The 22819-nt window shown below is 40.3% G+C and overlaps 1 protein-coding gene across 1 annotated transcript in view; it reads right to left on the bottom strand.

Annotated features, from left to right (window-relative positions):
- The window catches only part of IQGAP2 (IQ motif containing GTPase activating protein 2), a 251621-nt gene that overhangs the window by 130075 nt on the left and 98727 nt on the right, over positions 1 to 22819 (bottom strand). The window lies entirely within an intron of this gene.

The following is a 22819-nucleotide window of genomic DNA, read 5'->3' as shown; positions in this document are numbered from 1 at the left end:
TTCGCTGAGGCATTTGCGATTTGAGTTGTTATTCAGGAAATCACCAACTATAAATCTTGGTCTCTATCATATAGCGTTGTATGCAATAAATGTCCCAAAAGTAGAACTGCTGGCCCAAACCCAGAAAGTGTGTTTTTTCTGCATAAACCCCGTTTTAATACAGGGCCCTGTTCCATGAACTTTCAAGTGTTACAAGTCAATTTCCCTCCTTAAATGTTGTGAAAATCAGCATATGAAATATTTTACAAAAGAATAAAAACAAAGACCAGATATTTTTATACACACAGCGTAATTGGTCACCTTTTGTGCCAATAGAGAGTAAAACGTCAGAAGGACTAGATTAAGTTCTCATGGTAAGACTTTTTCATTCCCTGGAGGCTGCTGCAAAACTGTCACCACGATTCCATCAGCCTTATTAGCTCAGGGGAACTAGGATGTAGGAAAACACATGTTGCTCATCCATGGCACCCCATCCTTCTCTCATACAAAACTTATTTGGTTCAGTATGAGGAAATGATATAAAATGTTAAAATGATGCTAATTTTTTACTTTAAGACACAGACACATAATACCATGAGAAGAATCAATATATGACTCCAAGACCTAACAGGAATGGAGCAGACTTCCAAGGACTTATTTCTCACTCTCCTCTTTAGGAGAGAGATGCTCTAAGCAGAATCTGTTGAGTTTGGCAAGCATTTCCCAAACTGTGTTGCACAGAATGCTGGCTCAGTGAGATGCTGATAGTGTCCCAGGGGTGGGGGGAGGTGAGGGAAGGAGGCTCAATGAGTTCAGAAAATGTTGCCCTCTATAGCTTTTCATAAGGATTCATGAGTTGCATTAGCATCTCGAAAGCTCAGGAAATTCCTATAGTAGGGAACCAAGTTTATTTACTTTTAACCCAACATTTCTCCATTTTTTTGACCATAGAACTCCTTTCTCCAGAACATTTGTAACATTTCATATAAGCAAATGGCCGGCAACTGATAGAAACAGCACAATTTGGTGACTAAAAACATAGCATCTGGAGTTACACCTTCTGGGTTCAAATCATAGTTCCAGAACAATACCAGTAATTTCTCTATAAAATGAAGAAATTTAAAGTATCTACCCTTGGAGGACTGCTGGAAGGACTAAATGAGAATCTATGTAAAATGTTTAGCACTGTGCCTGGCACACAGTAGAAATCCAGCAAACATTAACCATAAATATTAGCATGTCCTATGGAGTAGTGGTTACCAGAGGGAAAGGGAAAGGGAGAGGAGGGAAGGGGGAAAAATAAATAAAATGTTCAAAATAAATAAGTAAATAAATAAATAAATAAAATGTAAAAAAAAATATATGTGTATATATGTGTGTATCTATATATACACATATATATACATATTAGCATACACACACACACACACACACACACACACATTAGCATGTCCTCCAAGTTTGAATCTAGCCTATTCCCTCACCAGATACGTAACCTTGACAGATTAATCCAATTAATATTTCTGAGCATCTACTACTTCCAGACACCATTTTAAGTGGGGAATCAGGCAAAGCCCCTCAGTTTACTGAGCAGTAAGTCTCGGATTCTCAATGATGTTAGATTCAACTGCTTCAAAGTTGTTTTGAGGATTAAACGAAACTGCACCAGTGCAGACCCTAGCAGATAGCTGACACTCAGAAGTCACTCATGTGGTTCCCTTCACTTTAAACAAATTTTTCGAAGAATCTTTTTGGGTGAGTTATTTCTTAGAGAAGAATATTTAATGCACCAATGTTACCCTTCTTCCTCTATGTTCCCTTAGCCATGGGATAAGGCAAAAAGAGAAATAAACAGACTGGCCTAAGGCATTGACAGATGTAAGAAAGCCTGCAAACTTTTAGCCCAATTTATAACAGGTCTGATTAACTTTTGAAAATTATTTTGAAATAAATTTTGAAAAAAAAATGAAAAATTATTTCACAGAATACACTGCTGCTCAATACATTCCCTATTCATAATTCTTCCTAACTATAGGAACTAACCAGATACTGAACTTCCATTTAGCTTTGTCCTAATTAATCATCTATCCAGGATGTATCGGTTTTTGAATGATATCTTAGATGACTTGGATCAAGTGTTAAATATTTAATAGTGCTTTAATAATACTTTGACTTAAACTTTATTTTTCCTAAAATAATACTCATATGCTGGAGAAAAAAAGCTAAGTGTATAAAGGATAGTTAACACTTCAACTTGTAATTAAAGAAATATATAAGCCTGAAAAGAAATGCTTACGCTGGAAAACAGTGTTGGAGCCTTTTGTTTTCAGGGATCTGGGGTGAGAATGAGAGGAGTTACACAAGTCACACCTCCCTGGAATCTTCCGATGTTTTATGCCCTCTACTGGTATATAATATATGTGCCTGTAGGTTCTCAGCTATACAACCTTCTCTCCAATACGTCTGAACAGTTATAAACTATTGGTACGAACTTTATTTCATAAAATGTCATTTACTCTTCCCATAACCCAATGAATTATCATCTTCCTTAAAAAAAAATAAGTAGGATACCAAGAAAGATGAAATATATTGTTCAAGATCATATATAACTGGAAAAATCTTATTCTGAACCCAGATATCACTCTGAAATCTGCACATTATGCACAACTTTCTACTGATTCTTGAAAGAATACATCAGGAAACTTAAAATGCAAACCAGTTATTTTACTTTGTGAATATAACTTAAAAAATATAGCTATGGCCCAAGACTTTTTTGTAACACAAAAACTAGAAACAACTTAAGTGCTGATAATCATATTTATCCACTGGATAGAATGTTATATAGCCACTTGAGATATTTTCATAGAATTCTTAAGAAAATGGAAATATGTTGGTGGTAAATTAAGAGAAAAAGACAGGATGCAAATATAATTTTATTTTTAAAATTACATATATTTAAATTAATGTACACAGACTGAAAAACATATAGCAAAATATTAACAGTGGTTTTCTCTGTATAATCACATTATTGGTAAAATTCTTCATCTTTTCTTGTATCTTAACTTTTTATCATAAGCATGTATTATTTCCAACACAGAAAATAATGAAATACAGTATATTCTAAAGTTCTTGTCTCTTTCCAGTATATAAAAAGTAAGAGTTTACTGATTATGCTTAACACCTGAGCCAAAATGGAGTCTGGTGGTCGTAGAGGGGAAATGGTGGTTTGTGATTTAACCTAGCTTGTGATGAAGGATGGAAGCAGGTGGAGATAAAATAAACAAATAAACAAACAAACGAAACCGACCAAACCAAAAAACTCCACTGTAAACTGATTTTTTTAAAGTATGTTAGTTGAGATACTTAACCAATAGGATTCTCTCTTAAGGAAAATATTAGGTACATGTATCTTGTCATGTGCCTCTAACCACGTCAACAGCCTGGCTTCAAGGCATAGAAAGTAAAGAAGGAGTAACGTCTTTAATGAATACATAAAATAAGTGAAACAAATTAAGAGCGCAGCCTGGATCATCTTTGCTGCTCATAGTAAAATGTGAGAGGAGAAAGAGAAATCAAAGGAGAAACTGTAAAGCAAAAAGGAATCAGAACCTGAAGATCTGGAAAATTCTCAGCCTATCAATACTGCAAAAAACGAGAAAGGGAGAGAATACAAAAGGTACAGCTGAATAAACACCACGTAAAAAATGTGACTTGTTTTAATCAGCCATCTCAGCAAAATCAGGAACAGAGATGGGGTTATATCAGCAGGAACACTACCAGCTTAGACGAAATGGGAGGGAGACAAGGCAAAGATAAAGGAGTGGCCTCAGATTTCTGGGATTCTATGGGATGGGACAATAGAATTCTCTGGTTGTGCTATCTATCAAGATAAAAGAAGAATGACCCTGAAGGTGGTTCAGAGATTGTCAGGGCTGTCCAGACTCTGTCTCCTCCTTGGTATCACCGGGCCAGGCTGCAGCCCCAGTGGCTCTGGCAGGCAGGGCTGTCACCCTGCTAGGCCCAAAGGACCGAGAATCAAAGGGATCACTCTCCAGTTTTAAAATCGAATAGAATTTGCCCTGCTAGGTTTTGCTTAGATGCAGGACCCCTTTCTTCTTGCCAACGTCTCCCCTTTTAGAATGAGAATATCTGTCCCATGCCTGTCTCGCCATTGTATTTTGAAGCTTGCCTGCTTTCACAAGTTCATAGCTGCAGAGGAATTTTTTGCCTCAGGATGAATCATACCTCAAGGCTCACCTATATATTTAGATGATACTTAGATAAGATTTAGGACTTAGAGTTGACACTAGAACGAGTTAATATTTTTGGGCTTCTGGGACGTAGATGAATGCATTCTGTATATGAGAAGACACAAATTTGGGGGGTCCAAAGGGTGGAATACTATGGGCAGAATTGTTTCCCATCCAAACTCACATGTTGAAGTTCTAACTCTAAGTACCTCAGAATGTGACAGTATTTGGATAACGGCCTTTAAGAGGTGCTTAAGTTAAAATGAGACCATTTTGGGTAAGCTCTAATCCAATGACCAGTGTACTTATTAGAGGAGGAGTTTAGAATAGACAGAGACCCAGGGCAATTTCCGCAGAGAGGGAAAACTGTTGAGGACACAGGGAGAAGGCAGTCATCTGGCTAATCAAGGAGAGAGGCTTCATAAGAGCCCAATCCCACCAACGCCAGGATCTTGGACTTCCAGACTCTGAAACCATGCTGTTGTTTAAACACCGGGTTTGGTATTTTGTTATGGCAGTCCAAGCAAGTAATATACTAGCTAAAACATCAATCCCCATCATTCTTATCTATCCTTATCCAAAACTCCTTATCCAATTTTATTTCTCTTCACTGCATTTGTTACTAGCTAGCAGAATATAGCATATTTATTTGTTTGACGGACTCACCTACTTAGCATGTAAACTCCATAAGGGCAAGAACCCTGTTTGTCTTGAGAGACATACAGCACAATGGTTAAAAGCACAAACTCTGGAGCCAGATATCTGAGGCTGAACCCAAGCTCTGCTGTCTACAAGCTGTGTGCCTTAGGGAACTGTCTTAAGGTATCTGTGTCTCAGTGTCCTAATCTGTAAATTGGGGATGGATAATAATACTGCTTCAAGATGATACTGTGAGTTAATGGAAGAAAAGCACAACGACAGTGCCTGGCACATAAAAAAATACCTTCAGGTGTAGCTACCGTAGCTTTTATTGCTCACGGTGTATCCAGGACCACTCTGTGCCCAACTGACACTATAATTCACTGTTCACATTTGTCCTTCACCACTATTTGTTTAGCTGTCTCTTGCCATACACATTTCTATGGGGCAGCAACTAAATAAGCATTTTACTATGTCAAACAGGCCTTCTCCTCTCATCACAGTCTACAGCATCTTCTTAGCTAATCCAAGCCAACTCTGCCCCTCCCCTGACCTCCTGCCAACACCACGTGCTCTGCTGCCTTACACAAGTTAGACTTAAATGGTATTTGGTAGGGGCCATACAAATATTGATATATGCTCATGAGCCAGGATTCCACCATAACAGGGGCTTCCACCATACTGACAATGCCAACCAAAAATCATCACAGCTCGCATTTGCTTAGCACATCATCCAGCACTTAGCAGGTACTTAGCACTTACTTGAACAATTCTCCCACTAACCTGATGAGATAGGGATTATTTCCCTTTAACAGAGAAGGAAAGAGGCTCAGAGAGTTAAATAACCTGCTCAAAGTTACACAGCTAGTAAACTGGGATTTCAGTCCAGGCTGTCACCTTCATGGCATACATATCTGTCACACCCCACTCTGCTCTGACAAATCCTTCATGATGAATGTGGTGAACAGGGCCTGAGCTCACTTTCTAGGAATGTTCACTTCTTAAGCGAAAATTCACAGTGAAGTTTTCTCTAAAACTAAATTAAGCCAGTTCTGATCTTCATAGACTCTGTTTTCCCGAAGCAAGGTGTACCTATACTTTAACAGGATGAAGGTGAACATATTCTCTGGGACTCGCTAAAGAGGTTGCTGTCAGTATCAGAGGTGTCGGTAGGGAACACTGGACTTTGGGCTCCCTAAAACCTGGCTTTAACCTTGGTTCTTCAACTTGATTAGTCATGATTACCATGGCACGCAGCCATCAACCTGGGCCGCAATTTCTACTTTCAGCAAATTGGGTACAACATCAGCTATGTCACAGAGATGTTGTGAGAACTAAACCAGATACCATGTGTGGAGTCACCTGTTTAAAAGTCCCCTACATGCAACAAGTGTTCAAGAAATAAATGTTCACCAAAAGAAAAAAAAGTTGTTATGCTCAAAAAAGTTGTGAGCATCCGTTTAAAGAATAACGCTCCAGAGGACCCATCAGACAGCACATTTTCTTTATGGAGCGTCTTTCCTATGCACCTAAGCACCGTGGCCTCACTGACCTGAATGGGCAAGGTCCAAAGTCCTCTGGGTGAAGACTGCGGGGCATAGAACACCCTGCAAGAAAAACAGCAGACCAAAGTGCCTTAGAGAACTGAACTCAAAATTCCGGCTGTCTACCTGGCTTCCCTGGAACTTGCTATAGGCAGGACGTGGCTGTAATGTTCATTTGCAGTGCAAAGCACTTTCCGTTTTATAAGATAACCGTGAGCTGGGGTGCAGAGGAGAAGAAAAGAAGAACAAACCAAAAGTCCTCAGCAACAGTTTCCTGGCAAATCAACCCTCATCTGAGGCTTCCGCATAAATTTTGGCCTAAATAACAACTGAAGACTTGATGCAGCAGATTCTCCTTCCTGGGTGTGTCTGCATTGTGCACATGATCTAACCACACAATAATCACTGTTCTTACACTTTGAAACATTTACTTGTCCCAACATTGGCAGGAAAATGAAAGCAACAAGCTTAATAAGATCACTATAAACTTACCTAATTTGCCACGACTCCTTCCTACTCTCGACTCTCTTACAGCTCTTTCCTATTTCTTAAGAAAACTTTCAATGTGAGATTGTCAAATAATGGACATTCTAGAACACCAAGTGAATGCCATATAGCTCTATTTCAAAATATAAGAAGCCTAACTGGCACAACCACATCCAGTATAGATTTCCTTCCTTCTCTTCCTTCCCTTAAATTACAGGTATCTTGTGTTCAAAGGTAACCCTTTCCCGGAGATGGAGAATAAATAAGAGCTATGAAGACTGATTTTTCTAGAGTCTAAAAGATCAGAAAAGAGTAGCTCTCAGCAGGTAGTAGTGAAGTAATAGCACTAGAAGACACTACTGAAAAGTTTAACTGTGAGAAATGTCATTTCAGCACTGTATCAAGAGCCCTGTCCTCTACCTATGTCATCTGCCTGGTCTTTATTGATTTCCCACACCCCCACTTGCATCTATACCAAGAAAGTGACAAACCTCACTAGATGCCATCAATCATTGTCACTCAGAGGAGAATGAAAAGAATCCAACATATGTTCTCGCAAGTGCCTCCCACTGTCCACGCCCACTCCTCCCCCTCTTTACCGGTACACAGTCTTCACAAGCAGCAAGCCTCTTTTTAATAGCCCCTAAGTGCAAATGCATGACGAGCAGATAGAAGGAGCATCCTGAGCACCATTCTTTTCCGTATGTATATCCATATTTACAGTTTACAGTTCACACATTCCCCAGGCCAGGCTGAAGCAGGGCTGCACACCAACTGGCTACTGACAACCCAGACCACGGTGGGCGGAGGGACTGCTGTGCTCATGCCAGGAGGAATGGCGGATAGAAACGATGCCCAGTACAGGTAGCAGATGGTACTCTCTGTAATTCCTCTGAAGACAGAGAACCTGGAGTTCCTTATTTCTCTGCTGACCACTATGACACTTGATAAAACAATTCCTATGGCAACAGCTCTAAGTATAACACTCTAAAAATAAAAGAAGGATGTTTTAAATGAAAGACACACTTACATTCATTTCTGGGAATATAGAGAGAGGCAGAATGTGGCAACTTGTATCTCTTTAATTCTATAATCCCCGATTGTACATCTATTTTGGCTAAATAATATGAGAAAATTTCAATAACAACAATGACAAAAAGTATATACATGAGGATATTAATTAGTGATATTAAAAAATGAATAACTTACAAGTTGTTTCACGGAAGAGATTATGAAGTTATGTGCATAATAGATGATATACACAGCCATTAAAATTTATGAAGACAACAGCAAAATGGAGAAATATTGAAGTAATAAAGTGAATAAAACAATAATACAAAAATACACAACTTTTTGTCATAACTATGTCATATATGTCTTCATATGAAAAAGTCAGGAAAGTTGATATATCAGGTTGATGGAATTCTGCTTTCCTAAATTCGTTTTGAAATGCTTTTTGTGATAAACAAAAATTAAGATAAAAGAAAAATTTGGGTAAAGCCCCATAATACTTCAACTATTTTCAAAATCTCAGGTGTGCCCCACAAGGATAGCTAGAAACACACTAGATACACATCTACCAACAAGGTAGACCATTCAGAGCCTGGTGATAAAACTAAGGAACAGAATGAGATAGCCATACCATTTGCATAAATTGAAAATACTTACAAGATGAGATAAACTGCAAAAATACACACAGACCTAAATGACACACTTTATACATATCTGAATGGTTGCCTACGTGAGGGAGCAGACTAGGAATAAAGGGGAGTAACTTTTAGGGAACCCAGCTCAAACCAGCAACCACCAAGTGACCAGCGAGACCCTGTGCCATACCCTGGGTGTGTGATTGGCTCAACATTTGCACCTGAGGTCCTCAAGTAAGGTCAGTTGTGGTTTCAAGATTTTGGAGTCAACCGCTACAATTTTAGACAACTAGACGTTTCCTCTCCATCACATGTCCCATGCTCTCAAACAGTGGTTGCTTTATACGAAGGCCACTTCTGTTCAGTCCTAGGTTCTAATTTCCCTTCTGTTTAAAACCAGATTAAAAGACTGCAGGAAAGCATTACTGAAAAATACTTAATCATGTTGTCCATTGTGTATGCCATTGTGTTACACAATTGTATAACAACTGTATAGTAATATGTGTGTGTGTGTATATATATATATTAGTTGTGCGTGTAGTTATGTTTGTAGTTAGAGAACTACTCAGAAATTATCCCTCAAAAGCTACAAAAGAAACTAGCAAATGTGGCTAGTTCTGGGGAGGGGACTAGGAAGGAGAAAGACAATTTCTGCTGTGTACCCTTCTTTTAAATTCTGTACCATATGCATATATTATCAAATAAAAATTTTAAAGCTCTTAATTAAGCAACCACTCACTCTGTACACATAATATTACAAAAATAAGCTTACAACGTAAACTGTTCCAATTATACTGAAAAAGAAGAATCCAACGTGTCCTCCTCTCAAACCCATAGCCTGGGCTCTCTTAGAGAGAGTTTTCCTCCCAGGTCAGCCAGAAGCAGCCCACCAGGGGGCAGTATTTGCTACTGTGCCTGTCTGTACTCCTTTGATGTTACATGTAGGTTAATAGAGAGCCCTGCCACGCAGAATATCTTCCCAGGATCAAAGGCAACTGGGGTCTTCTGTTTCTGCCAATGTCCTCACACCAGTCTCAACATGTCTTGACTCTGAGAAGCACAGATGGCCCTGTGTCCCTCCCTGGAGCCCCTGGCGCTTCAGTCCTTACACCTTACCAAAGAAGGTATATTAAAAAGCACTTAAAACTAAGGTCCTTTTCTTAGAAGTCAATTTCTTTACTACCTGCTAGTTCTTGGGTTAGAACAGTAGCTATCTTGGGTAGAGTGACCATCAGAGCAAGAAGCGGGCCGTCAGATCCGCTAGAAAGCCATGCCTGAAGGAGCTGACCCTATAGCAGCATGTCAGGGAATTGGGGACTCTAATTGCCATCCACAGTGATTTTTCAGGGAGCCCTTGAGATGAGTCAGAATTTCCAGACGGATAATTAAGTACCATGTCAATTGTCTAACAATTTCATCATTGTTCTGTACTTAAAAAGACATCGGAAACAGAGAAAACTTTTTTCTGTGACAGACCCTTACGGAGGGGAGAAATGCAAGTCCACATGAATGAAAAGCAATCTTGTCCCACTCACCTTGGGGAAAAAGCAATAGACAAATGGAACTTTTATGGTAGAAGGGCAAGGAGAAGCCAGAAAATAAATTTCTATGTAGTGAGAAAATGAAAATTCAGACTCCATAGCTGAATATTATGTCATTAGGAAATAGAAGACAGACAGGACAAGAGTGATGGACACAAAAAGAAACTGGCTGAAAAGCAGGAGACAAAAACACACCACTGCGACACACACCCCGTGGTTTCCCCCTCTGACAGGAAGCACAAATCATCGGGACTAACTTCATAACTGACAACGAGGTTTCCAGCTCAGCTGCCTGGACAAACCACCAAAAGAGCTTCAGAGATGAAACCTGTTGGAGGGGAGGTGAAGCAGAGAGTGGGGGCGGGGAGGTGTGTTGCCGAAAGCACCCAGATGCACCATCACATTCTTCTATGACCACCATCAAGTTCACTTAAACGTTTTACCTTCAGTGAAGTCATTAGCGACCACACAGAGAGAGATAGGCTGAAAACCACAAAGAGAGTCACATGAAGGTTTTAGGGAACAAGAGCTGGCTATAAGAGAACACTATTACACCCTGGTGTTCTTAGGTTTCAGGAAATGTGGCTTGACCGACAGTATAGCCAGCTCTGTGCAATAACAAATCATACTGTGAGCGTGTTCTGGGGCCGGCTTGGGTTTCACAGTGCCTCCGTTTCATGGCTGCAAGGCAGCTTCACCTAACACCTTCCAGTACAGATTATCTATAAGACACAGGATCTGAAGCCGACCAATTATGAACTTTACAATCGAAATATCTATAGATGTTGCTAACTATATTTCCAGACCACATAAATATAGTTTAATAATTCTAGCATATATACAGGATATTAAATGGATGGGCGCACATCCACACACACACAAACATAAAGCTAGCCCTTGCATATGTGAAGAGCAGGTTTACTGATATGATCCCTGGTGTACAAGAATAACAGCCCAGGGACTCAGAATTAGGAGGCAACACACTGAGGTCCCACTAAGCCAACCTATAGCAGAGCTGGAAGAGTGCATGTGTATTATGCACCTAGAGAAACACTATTTCAAAATGTTCCAACTAAGAGGAAACACTCAAATTTAAAGGGAGTGTTTTAACCAGTAGAGTCCAATCTGTTGGCAAAGGGCTTGAGGCATGCAAGGATAGATAACAAGGAGATTTCAGATTTTATCGGGAGAGAAAGTGTCCATAGAGGTATTAAGTAGCTAGGTAGTGCAGAAGTATTAATCACGTCTAATCACCTAAATTATTAATACAAATTGGAATAAATCCAGACTAACTTTAGCCTCAGAAAATTCACTCTACCAGGGCTTACAAACAGATGCCTGCAAGGGTGAAGCGGATACTGGCAAAGGGCTAAGTAGGCCGAAGTGGGGCTGTGCGATGTCCGGCTCCAGCCCCACTGCTGTCCTGAGTGAGCAGGGGACCACTGGGGCGCTGCCTTCACGATTTCCTTAGAAGCGAGAAATCCAGGCTTTTACGAGCACTTCTGATTTTTAAATGCACAGAACTAATTTAAAAATAGTTAAACACTCTGCATGGTGAATGAAACACATCTTAAACTTTTATAACATTTCAGAAGGATGTGAAAATATGCCCCATGAATATGTTTTCAGATGCGTAAAGGTGGGTCATGAATTTACAGGGTCAGCAGCTGTTCTTTCTCAGCACTTTGTCAAAAAATAGAGCTTAAAAAAAACACAAGGCACTATATTTACATAATTATTAAATTTATTATAAAAATACATTAGAATAAAATGAATAAAAGTAAAATATGGACAGTAGAGAAATACAAATTAAAAAACCTTACACCCGTTAGGATGGCTATTTAAACACACACACACACACACACACACACACACACACACACTGAAAATAACATGTTGGGGAAGATATAGATACACTGAAACCCTCATGAATTACTCGTGGGAATGTTAAATGGTGCAGACACTGTGAAAACAGTTTGGTGGCTCCTCAAAAGGTTAAACATGGAATTACATAAGATCCAACAATTTCACTTTTGGGTAAATGCCTAAAAGAATTGAAAGCAGGGACTCAGACTTGGATACCAGTGTTCACAGTAGCGTATTCACAGTAGCCAAAAGATAGAAACAACTAGTGTCCGACAGATGAACAGATAAACAAAATGCAGTGTTATCAATACAATAGATTTAAAAATAAAATTCTTATATAAGCCACGACATGGATGAAACTTGATGTCATTATGCTAAGTGAAATGAGCCAGACATAGAAGAACAAATGCTATAATGACGTCACTTATGGTGCCTACAATAGTCAAGTTCACAGAGATGGAAAGCAGAATGGTGGTTGCCAGGGGCTGGAGGGAGCAGGAATGGGGCGTTAGTGTTTAATGGGTATAGAGTTTCAGTTTTGTAATGAAAAAAGTTCTGGATATGGATAGTGGCGATAGTTGTACAATACTGTAAATGTACTTAATGCCAATGAACTGCACATTTAAAAATGGTTACAATGGTAAATTTTCTGTTTTATATATATGTGTATATATACACATACATACACATATATACACATATACATGTACATATATACCGCAAATGCAAAAAGAAAAAGAATAACAGGGATATACACAGAGAAAGTAGTCAAAAGGAAGTGACTTCATTACCTGCTGGCTTTCTCAGGAACCAGTTCAGAGACTAGGACCACCCACCGCCCCTTAGCTATTACAGCCTGGCTATGGCCCTGATGAACTACTGTGACTATAGGAATCTTGTTGCTCTGCAGGAACCTTGCCCAGGGCCACTGTGTGTGGCCAGACAGGTGGCACACTGTGCATAGGATCCTGACCCAGGGGACCAGTCTGTGCTCCACTGACCAGGCCTTGTGTCTGGAGGAGGGGATATCTTTTCCTTCTCACAAAGGCCCTGGTCTTCCCTACCATCAAATTGGTCTTCTCCTATAACTCCCTATTTCTGTTCATGATAAGCTCTCTTCTCATTGATCCCAGATTGGAACTGCAACGTCCCTTCCTGTTCTCGTTCCGATCAGCTGTTGGCTTCTATCAACTCTGCTTCTCTTCTCCTTTATCTCTCCTGTCCACCCCCACTGCCACTTACACTATTCAAGCCCTTTGACCTCCGGTCTGGACTTTTACCTCTGATCTAGTGCTCCATACCTCTGGCGTCCCCTTCTCAGTCTACAGGCTGCTGCCAGATTAATTTTCCCCAAAGAAGGCTCACGATTTCACTCACGAACCTTCAGTGGTTTCCCTTTCCTCTCTTGTACATGTTAAAAAAATGAACAATGAATAGTTTACTCACACCTCACCATCAGCTCTACTGTCTGAGGTGACAGTGTCCATTCGTTTTATTGTCCCTTTCTTAGGTGGGTATGAAGAAGCAGCAGGAATTCACACACTCTTTCCAGCAGAACACAGCTTTACACTTCCGAGTTCCTGGCAAGGATTCAGTAGATGAAAACTGAAGAAAACCTGGAGAACCTTGAACTTCCTATCCCTACAGCTAATTAAAATGATATATCATAATTCTGATGGCAGGAAGATCCAAACTCAGGGCAGCAGCACGGTCAGGTGAGGGCCTTCTTGCTGGTTCACAGCTGGCACCTTCCCACTGTGTCCTCATATGGCAGAGGGGCCAGGAAGCTCTGTGGGGTCTCTCTTTTCTAAGAACGCTAATACCATTTATGAGGCCTCCACCTTTGTGAACTAATCATCTCCCAAATCCATATCCTAACACCATCACATTGGGCATTAGGATTTCAACATATGAATTTTAGGGGGACACATACATTCAGACCATAGCGCTGTCCATGGAGACCCCTACAGCACCTTCCTAAAGTGAGATATATTTTAAGTCTACAACTCAAATCCTACACAAGTATCAATGAGCATTAACCTGGTCCTGCTCTCTGACTCTGCAGGAAAGGATGCATAGGAAGAGCATCCTGGGCACCGTAAAGTAAGTATTTAAAGAAAAAGAGTATTATTAATAGAAAGAGCTCATAGTTGAGTGAGATTTTTTTCTTATCCTCAGAATTATTGCCAAGGCCCAAAGATGAGGACAATGGGGCTAAGTACCCTACTTAGAAAGCCATAATCACGTAAGGGCAGACACTGCCCCCTAGTATAGCAGTTTCCAACCTTTATGACACCAGGGACTAGTGCTCCTGTGATAATCTAATGCCTGATGATCTGAGGTGGAGCCGAGCTGGTGATGCTAGCACTTGGGGAGCAGCTGTAAATACAGATGAAGCTGTGCTTGGTTGCTGTTCACTTCCTGTGTGGCCTGGTTCCTAACAGGCCATGGACCAGGACCCGTCCACGGCCTGGGGAGTTGGAAACCCCTGCCCTAGTGCTTACAAGTGATCACAGGACTAGTCCTACTAGCAGACCACAGCTCCTCCCTCTACCCAGCACCCGAGGAAAGGGAGATTCGTCGATGTTAGCTTTGTGTGTATGTGTTGGCGGGGGGGTGGGGGGGAGGCAAGTTTCTCGTGCAGGTTACTACCTGCTTCTCCCCAAAATTAAGAGCATGGGTGGGTTTCTAAGACAATCTTGAGGCGAGACCGGAGTACCTACAAAAAATGGAGACAGGCATCCTGTTCCTTGTCTGACTGCTTGCTGAGCTGCAGATCCCACAGGCCCACCCTGGGCTGGCAGTGCAGCAGCATTAATGGAGCCTGTTAGGAAGTTGGGAAATCTTGGCAACCATAAACTGGACTGGGGGGACACCTATCAACACAGATACTGACACCCGTTTCTGAGCTAGAGATTTGGAAGGTGGAAGTCCACATGCAAGCAGAACTTAAAGAGATCCAGGTGCAGTACTCGAAAAGATGGGAGTACTCTCACTCCATGCCAATTCTTTACACCTCCTGGGCAGAGTGGAGAGGGACCCCAGCAGTAACACAGTTCCTTCTGAAGGAGGGGTGAGCGTAGCGGGATAAGAGTCATAGGGCTGCCTGGCAGCTGCTGGGCCAGACAGCAGGACACTCTTGATCCCAAGGAAGAGTCGAGAGTATAAATAGGACATGAACACCTAGCAATGCCAAAGGGAGACACTGCACCCCTGCAAATAGGTCCTGTGCAGAGAAGCCTGGGGCAAAGCCAACACAGCCCCACAAGAAGCATACTATCTGTGCAGAGATCCCCAGCATCAGAATGAACAAGATGGATGCACCTTCTCACCACCAACTCTGACTTGCTGAATTCAATAACTACTGGCCCCTTCCTCTCTGTTTCCTGTCACACCAGGAGAAGCTAGAACTCAGAAGAGAGAGCAGGAGAGGTATAGAGCTTGACTTGGATATGAGATGAGGAGTTTTAGAAAGGAATTATAGAATATACCCAATACTCAGCAGCTGAAACAGGAGATTTTATAGAGCACAGCTGTAAGCAGAGCCTGGAGAAAATTAAAGTCAATTCATGCTGTTACCCACAATGAATTGAATGAGGTTCCTTGAGAAACCAGCCACACTAACAGTAGGGCTAATACACAAAAACTACAAACTTCCCCTAAAAAAATTCTGTGCAGTTGAGAAACAGTACAGCAGGATTGTACTTTAGCTTGAGGCAAGCCAGGGTCAGCTGTGGGCCCCTCCTATCACTCTCCAAGAAACAGGCTTCAGCTAAAGGCCTCTGACAACTCCCACTGCCCTGGGAAGAGTAGGGCAGAGGTCTGCACTTGAACCTCACCCCCTCTGCTAGCTGTAGTACCAGGTAAATTAACATACATGCAACGTCCACTATGTAGCAGGCAATATGCCAGTTACTTTACCTAACAGCTCTGCTAGGCTGTGGTGGTACTCTCATATTATAGAGATTACTTCATCTAAGTGTTACATCGAAGGTCCAAATAACGAGATTCCAGCTAAGCCTGATTCTGAACCAAATCCATGCTGGTTCTGTCCCACTATGCTGAAGAGCAAAGGGGAGTGAAAAGAGCCCAAAGCAGAGCTCACATATCCTAAGTGATTTTAGCATTGGCAGCTATTAGCCAGTTTAATAATGCACACAATTTTATTTATATTTTCAAATCTATAAAATCTGATATTGTGATAGTTATTATAAATATAAAAACTAAGTCCGCCCCCTTCCCTAGTAACTCTCACAAAAGAACACCACCAGTGCTGGACAACTGTAGTCTGACCTTTAGCAGAAAGACAAAAGCACTATTGAAAAAAAAACAAAAACAAAAACAACCTAGTTCTGAACAGAATGCACTAGTTCTGAACAGGACTCAAACTTGCCAAGCTGTCTGCACTTTGGAATTTTGCAGTGTTTAATGTCAACTGTTCAGAACTGGCCTGTGGGTCTCTCTGAAAGAATGCTTTAATACCACTATTACTATCCAGCTCTACAGGTAGCATTTTAGACAGTCAAAGTTCCTGAAAACCACTGGAAGGTACACTACTCAGGAAAGGCTTTTATTAACCTTTTAAAAGGCTTAACCAGAAGACTTAATCTTAACCAAATTACCTCAGCAGCCAGTCCCCTTCCTGATTGAATCACTATGCAAATATCAGGGCTCTGAGTCACTGAAAATTATTGAAAGGGATTTGGTTTAGTAAGCACAAGATCTTTTCCTAGAAATGTAAACTATGCTTTTAAAGGTGTTCTCAAACTTTGCCCTCAAGATATCTCCCGTGCAAAGCTCACCAAGTAAACTTACTACAAATAAAAATGACAGCGTCCAATTTCAGAATCTCTCAGACTATCAAACAGCACAGCAACTATTCTTCCCTCTGTGATCTTAGCAGGTAAAAAATACAAAATGCTTTCAATTTCCAAAGTTAAAAACCTTTAAGTTTTGATACCGCCTATGAAAAGCTCAGCAAGATTTTGGAGCCATTTTGTAAAGGCACAAAATAAACGGAGAAGGGTCTTAATATTTAAAATTGAGATGAAAAGCTGTGTCTCACCAATTCCTTAAAAAATAAGCAAATAAAAAGCACACAATTTGAAAGAAAACATTTTGCCCAAACCAGTGTTCCCCCCCAAAACCATTCGAGAACATGCTCTCTAAAAGGCAGTTAATGGGTACATATTGGTAAAGAAGAGTTTTAAAGAACAGATTTAAAGTTAACAGTATTCTCTTCTCTTACTTACGTTTTCATCGACCATAGTCAATCAATAAAAGCAAAAAAAATAATAATAATAAAACAAAGATCTCTCTTAATTTCCACCATCATGCTTATTTATCTTGCCTGGTCATAATACTTGTTTTCAATGTGACTTCCAAGGCTCTCTGTAATTTATCAGTCACCACTGGTAAGTTTAACAAGGGCTTTGAGCTACAGAACTACATGAGCTTGCTTCCGTCTTTGCCTCGCTGCCTACACCAGAGGCATGTTCTGGAATGGGCAAAGAGTAGCTCCTTAGGGACTGATTCAAGCCATTCCACCACACAGACCCAGGGCAAGGTTTATGGCGGTCACGTGGGTCCCACGTTTGCTTTAGGGCTCTGCTGTCACCATTTTGAAACTCTTTTCAAATTTTCATTTCACATTTTCATTTTGCAGTGGGCCTTGCACATTTTGTAACTGGTCCTCACAGATTTGATTTCTAAAAATGGCAATGAAGTTAAAAAAACAAAACAAAACAAAGCAATCTATATTTTATACCGGAGTTGTAATTTACAGGGATTTTATTCTACTTTGAAACACAAAGATGCCAATATTTTTATATTTCCAAATCCAATACAGGTAAAGTACTCAAGTATCCTTCACCTGGATCACTGCAAAAGGTTTCTAAATCATGTGTGTATGTGTATGTGTGCATGCACGCATGTGTGTTTTGATCTTTTTGTGCCTACCGCCAACCTGTCTTCCAACGGCCAAAGTTTTGTCTAGTACAAACCAGATCTTAAAACCCTTAAGTGGCATGCACTGTCTTCAGCACCAGGCGCAAAGCCTCAGCCTCACCACAAGGCCCTGCGCTCCAGCCCCACCCGTCGCTTGGCCTCCCCCCATTCCTTGCCTCCTGTGTCCCTGCCTCATGGGCCGGCCTTCAGCTTCTAGAATATGCCATTCACCATCCCCTCTCATAGCCCTGGCACCCACTGTCCTCTCTGCCGTAGGGACAAATACTTCAATCTATGTATATCCAAGGATTTAGATAAAATCAGGCAAAAATTCTGGTTTCAAAACAACAATCATTACTGGCTTTAATATCATGAAAGAAACACAAGAGAAATTTTCTAAGGCTTATTTATACTTCTTAGTACAGATGTTTTGCACTCACACCCTGCTTTAAGCTATGCATCCTATGGTGAGGACAGAGTCTCAATCTAACTACGAAACACAGGACAATGACAGGGAAATCCAGGAAAGGTCTGTTGTAAAGTTTTTCAGATCAAGATATCGGGCCTTAAAGACATCTCTGTGATGTTCCCTGACCTTCTAAACACAATATTAACTTGGAAGGCTCTGGGGGGTGAAAACAAAATGAAAAGTATTAATGGGACCTCACCAAAGAAGATATACAGAGGGCAAATAAACACATGAAAAGATGCTCCACACCATATATCAAGGAAATGCAGATGAGAACAACAGTGAGATATCGTTACTCATCTATTATAATGACCGACACCCTGAACACTGACAATACCAAATTTCAGTGAGGACACGGAATAACAGGAACTCTCTTTGTTGGTAGGAATGACAATTTGATAGTTTCACACAAAACTAAACATACCTTTCCCATATAATCCAGCAATCATACTCCTCTGTTATTTACCAAAGGTGTTGAAAACGTCCACACAAAAATCTGCACATGGATGTTTATACAGACACACCTCATTTTATTGTGTTTTGCTTTATTGTGTTTCACAGATGTTGTATTTTATTTTTATATTTTAACAAATTGAAGGTAGGACCATCCGTCAGCAAAAAGATTATTATTCACTTTTACAATGATCTGGAACCAAATCTGCAGTTATGCCTGTGGCATCTTTATTCACAAAACTTGGAAGCTACCATGATGTCCTTCAGTAAGTGAAAAGATAAATACATTGTGGTCCATCTAGATAATGGAATATTATTCAGAGTTAAAAAGAAATGAATTATGAAATCATGAAAAGACATGGAGGAACCCTAAATGTATATTACTAAGTGAAAGAAGCCAATCTGAAAAGGCTACATGCTGCATGATTCCAACTATATAATACTCTGGATAAGGCAAAACTACAAAGACAGTAAAAAGGTCGGTGGTTGCCAGGGGTTGTGGGCTCTCAAGGGGAAAGCTGGCGAAGAGGTATAAATAGGTGGAGCCCAGAGGATATTTTAAGGCAGTAAAACTACTGTGTAATACCAAGATTGTCCAAACCCAAAGAATGTACAACACCAAGAATGAACCTTAATGTAAACTATGGACTTCCGGTGATTATGACGTGTCGACATATGTTCACAAATTATAACTGTACCATGCTGGTGGGAGGTGTTGATAATGGAGGAAGCTGTGTAGGGGTGGGGGGTGTATGGGAAATCTCTGTGCCTTCTGCTCAATTTTGCTGTGAACCTTAAACTGCTCTAAAAACATAGTCTTACTTTTTTAAAAAAAATATTAATGGGGGTGAATTAAAGGCTCACTTAAAAAAGGAATATCTTAATCTAAAAGCAACAGACAAACATGACAAACAAACAGAGACTCATGGACATGGACAGTGGACTAGTGGTTACCAGAAGGTGGAGGCGGAGGGGGAGGGAGATGGGGTAAAAGTGGTCAAATACGTCGTGACAGAAATAAATCTAACTATGGGTGGTAAACACACAATGCAATATATACATGATATTCTGTTGAATTGTACACTTGAAACTTACTGGATTTTGTTAACCAATGTTACCATAATAAATAATAATAAAAAATGAAAGCAGAAAAAAAAGGAGGGATATCTCATATACATTCTTTGAAGAAATTTAACTATTGGAGCTGATAAAGAATTCATACAGAAAATGTTTAAGTAAAAACTTTTCTTGCTTAGAAAGGAATGGACAATTATGTACAAGTTGCCTGCAACCGTTGCTATCAATGAGCTATCAAGGTCTAGGTACGCACAGACTTTAGTTCTCTGACAGTACTCCTCAAGGGGTATTGGGTATTCACTGCTAGCTACAAGGAGCTGTTCCAGAGTAGTACCTTCTGTACTGAGATACAGTACAGTCACCTCTTCTTGACCTTTAGGATGTTAAACTGGCTGTTTAATTACTTTTATGCCAGCGGCCACAGAACATGCTGCTGGCTTTTCACAAAAGCGTTTTGAGAGAACTGGCTCTCCACTTGGGAAAAAATTAGAGTCCTACTGTTCACAAAAATATTCCAGATAGATTAATGCTCCAAACATTAAAAAATGTTAACTATGAAAGCATTAGAAGAATATATAGGGGACTATGTTTATAACCTCGGAGAAGGAAGGCCTTCTTAAGCCAGACACAACAAAAAAAGTCATACAGAAAAAAATGATTTATAATGTCTTTGATGTAGTCCAGTTTCCCAAAGTTAAAAGACAAGGCCACGCTTAGGGAAAACATTCACCACAGAACAAAGGATTAGCATTCAGAAAAATGTAACTATGAATCAATAGACATTTTTTTAAAAAATTGAGCAAAGGCTATTAAGAGGCAATTCATAGAAAAGAATAAAAATGCCTAATAAACATATTAAGAGCTGCCTAGTAAAGAAGCCAAAATTAGTGAGACACGGTTTTTTTTTCTTTAATGGGTTGGCAACAAATTTAAAGATCAATTTTATAGTATTGCAAGTGTGTGGCACGTACCAGAGACCCTGCTGGTGAATAACTGGACAGTCTTCTATCACACGACGCCTACAGTCTAACAATTCTGTTTGTCTCTAGTGAAGAGAAAAACCTGTCCTTATACATGTAATCAGGATGCTACACTGGAAATTCTGGCTATAACACAAGACACTAGCGATATCAGATATCAAAGTGAGTTATAAAACAGTCCACTCTAGAAAACATACCAAAGGGAGATACCAAAAAACCAGAACTCAGTCTCTCTTCCATAACAAGAGTGAAGGGAAAGATCTGAGGAAGAATTTCTTAGCAAAGTGCTGCTATGAGACCCCCACATAGCCCTGTCTCCCCTTTGGGTGAACGGTGGGACTATTACCTTCTTGCCTCACAAAAGGAGTTTTGGTGAGACCAGTGGGAGTTTCACAGGACTCTTCCGGAATTAAGGAAGCACAGAGAGCAGGTGTCTGACTTCTGGGAATCTAGAACATAAGAGGCAGGGTGGCTAGCTGTTTTGGTGACCAGGGAGTGAAGGAAAGCGGTGGCTGCAGTCAAACAGGCTCATCCTCACAGAGTCTTTGGGAGCAGAGTGTGTGATGTCTCCATGGCTGAAGCTGGTCCATGGGTAAGAATGAGCTAGTCTAGGGCTTGTCTGAAGTCTAGACCTCTAGTGCTATTTTGGAGGGGGCAACAAGACCTCAGGAGGCAGAATTGGAGGTGGACCACTGGGCTCCTAGGGACTGTGAGGGATGGGGGCCTTTGAAGAGAGAGTCAGCTTTAATAATCCACCAGGCCTAGAGAATGGAGGCAGTTATCAGTCACAAAGGTTTTCCTGTCCCCTCTGCCATCCTCCCACCCTCATCCTCAGGACGACATGGCAAAAGAAAGATGCCAACTTGCGTTTTCCAAGATTTATTAATTTAAAGAAACAATTTTCATTATAATCCATATGGTACAACTCAGTTTATTTTAAGAAACACGCTTCATGAACATTTTGTACAGAAACATTGAAAATAGTTTTGAAAGATACAAGAATTGATAAGAATGATTACCTCTGTAAAGGATAGTGTTGGGGGGTAGTGCCAAATGGGAAATTCAATTCATTCATGCTATTTTAATAGACAACACACTCATGTATTCCTTGAATAATTAAATGCATAAAAACAACAACACCGTTCTCAGAACAGAATCCATCTGTCAGTCTTAATCTACTAACCATATATCAGCAAAAGCTCTAAACATCAGGGACAACACACCTTTGGGCTCTTTTGTCATTTTAGGCTTTCCCTAAACATGTCCCCATTTAAGTATATCCTGCATCTGGGGCCTGGATGTCAACTGTGGACCCCAAACTGGTTCTTCTCAAAGTAGACAAGATTCACAGCTAAAGTTATATTGTTTTCTTAATTTTATTTTAAGAAGTCCTTTTTGTGGTTTCCTCTATCAGAGAGAGTAGGAAAAAGCAGGACTTTATAAAAAAAAAAACTAAGATGTACATCCAGGAATAAACTGGACACCTGGAGAATGAAGAACCACTGAGTAGTTTAAAAAAAAAAGATTAGGAGAACTTAAAGTTGTTAAAGAGCCCTCTTGTGTTTGTGTTTGTGTGTGTGTACACATATGCACACACATTTGTATACATACACAATTCATTTTGAAACAGAAGAAATCTACTACTAAACCACAGCTTGTAAAATCCAGAGACAAAAACGGTACTTTGGTTATGGATCAACTATCTTAGAAAAGCTAATAATCAATTTGAAAAACCCAGCTAAGAAAATCATGGGTTTTGAAAATGAATGGTGTAAAAACTATTAGTTGCTAAGAAAAGGGTGAAGTTCCCTTTTTCACTATTGCAAAGGTATAGCGAGCGGCCTCTATGTTGTACCATTTCTCCCCTAAATCCATCCTATTTCTGTTATGCCAGGAATTGGCGCATTACAGCCCAGGGCAGGGAGGGAGGTGGGATGGAGATG

Source organism: Pteropus medius, unplaced genomic scaffold, assembly GCF_902729225.1.
Source record: "Pteropus medius unplaced genomic scaffold, Ma_sr-lr_union100, whole genome shotgun sequence".
In the NCBI taxonomy this organism is placed as follows: domain Eukaryota; kingdom Metazoa; phylum Chordata; class Mammalia; order Chiroptera; family Pteropodidae; genus Pteropus; species Pteropus medius.
The sequence above is the reverse complement of the archived record's forward strand: the minus strand, read 5'-3'. Positions and strand labels throughout refer to the sequence as shown.